Here is a 2,312-nt window from a genome sequence, read left to right as displayed (position 1 = left end):
AGCGGCGAGCGAAACAGGATAAGCCCAGCACTAAGCTCTCCGGTCGTCCTGACTGGTAGAGGATGCAGTGTATGGAAAGTCTATTATCTTATGCAACGATAATATGTTCAAGTCCATCTTGAATGGGGCCATTAAACCCATAGAGGGTGCCAGGCCCGTAGCAGCTATTATCAGTATAAGAAGGCTTTTCCAAAGAGTCGTGTTGCTTGATAGTGCAGCACTAAGTTGGTGGTAAACTCCATCTAAGGCTAAATATGACCACAAGACCGATAGCGAACAAGTACCGTGAGGGAAAGTTGAAAAGCACTCTGAATAGAGAGTTAAATAGTACGTGAAACCGCTTAGGGGTTCTTCTTCTTCTTCTTCTTTTTCAGCCTGTTTCTATCCACTGCTGGATGTAGGCCTCTCCAACTTCTTTCCATTTCGTACGATCCATTGCCATTTGCTGCCAGTTTGTACCTGCAATATTCTTAATTCCGTTTGTCCATCTCTCTGGTGGTCTACCTATAGCTCGTCTTTTATATGGTCGCCAGTTCATGATCTTTTTGGTCCAACGTTCGTCTGTCCTTCTTGCAATATGTCCCGCCCAGCTCCATTTCAGAGATGCTATTCTTTCCATGACATCAACGACCCTGGTTTGTTGTCGAATCCATTGATTCGTCATTCTGTCTCTGAGTGTTATTCCAAGCATACTCCGTTCCATGGCTCTTTGTGTCACTCTCAATTTATCTTCGGATGCTTTCGTTAAAGTTAACGTTTCCGCTCCATAAGTGAGCACTGGAAGGACACAAGTGTCGAAAACTTTGCGTTTCAGACTATTATTCATTTTGCTTTTGAAAATTAGTCTGAGTTTTCCGAACGCTGCCCATGCAAGACCAATCCTACGTCTTATTTCTGCAGTTTGGTTGTCCAGACCTAACTTCAGCTTATGTCCTAGATATACGTAGCTGTCGACTCGTTCAATGACAGTGTCACCAATTTTGATTTCTCTATCGTCCCCGATGTTGGTCATGACTTTTGTTTTCGATAAGTTCATCTTGAGGCCAACTTTGTTTGCCTCTTCACTTAACTGTTGTAGCATAAGCTGAGCCTGACCTAGATTCGCTGCTATCGGTACAATGTCATCAGCGAAGCGGAGATTGCTCAGGTACTCTCCATTTATCTTTATTCCCATTTTACTCCAGTTTAACTTCCTAAAAACACTCTGCAGAATCGCCGTGAATAATTTCGGTGAAATGGTGTCACCCTGCCTTACACCTCGGCCAATTCTGAATTTCTCCGTGCTCTTATGAAGTTTTATACATGAAGTAGCATTTTTGTACACATATCGAATTGTGTTGGAGTACCTTGAGTCTACTCTACATTCGTCTAATGCGTCCAATATCGACCATGTTTCCACTGAATCGAAAGCTTTTTCGAAGTCTATGAATAGCAAGACTATGTCGATGTTGTATTCACGACACTTCTCAATAAGCGTTCTCATCACTTGCAAATGGTCGTTTGTGCTGAAACCAGATCTGAAAGCAGCTTGTTCAACAGGTTGGTAGAAGTCGAACTTGTTAGTGTTCCTCTTCGTAATGATTTTCATAAACAACTTGTAGAGTGTTGACAATAGGCTTATGGGTCGGTAATTTTCCAGCTTTGTTATGTCTCCTTTTTTATGCAGCAATGTAATTACCGCATTTTCCCAAGCTTCTGGTACTTCTTCCCATTGGAGACATTGATTAAACAAAGCCGTGATTGCCTTTAATAAGGAGTCTCCACCTAGTTTAATGGCTTCCACTGGAACACCATCTTCTCCTGGAGACTTTTTGTTTTTCATCTCGGCTACTGCGGCCTTGACTTCATCAACAGTTATGTCGGGCATATCATCCGATCCCACGTTTCTTATTATTGGTCTATCTTCGGTTTCTTCCGTTGGACTCTGTCTTGCTGAAGAAAACAAATTCTCATAAAATTCTGTTGCAATATTTAATATCGCATTTCGATCCGTTTGGATCGTTCCTGTTTTGTCTCGTAATTTGAAGATTTCTTTTTTGGCGTTTGTCATTTTTCTCCGTAGGACTTTCATATTGCAGTTAGCTTCAATTATGTTTTGAGCCAATTGGACATTATATTTTCTTTCATCTGATCTCCTTGCTTTGTTGATACTTTTAGACAAGTTCCGGTATTCCACCGAATCTCGTCCTCCGTTTTTTACCAACTCTGCTCTGCTTGCGATCAGGTCTAATGTTTCTCTGCTGAGTTTTGATTCTTTCCCTTGGACGGATTTGCATTTGGATTTCATGAAACCCATTATTGTATCGACGATT

This window comes from Bradysia coprophila, assembly GCF_014529535.1.
Source record: "Bradysia coprophila strain Holo2 chromosome X unlocalized genomic scaffold, BU_Bcop_v1 contig_619, whole genome shotgun sequence".
Lineage (NCBI taxonomy): Eukaryota > Metazoa > Arthropoda > Insecta > Diptera > Sciaridae > Bradysia > Bradysia coprophila.
Note: the sequence above shows the minus strand (reverse complement) of the source record.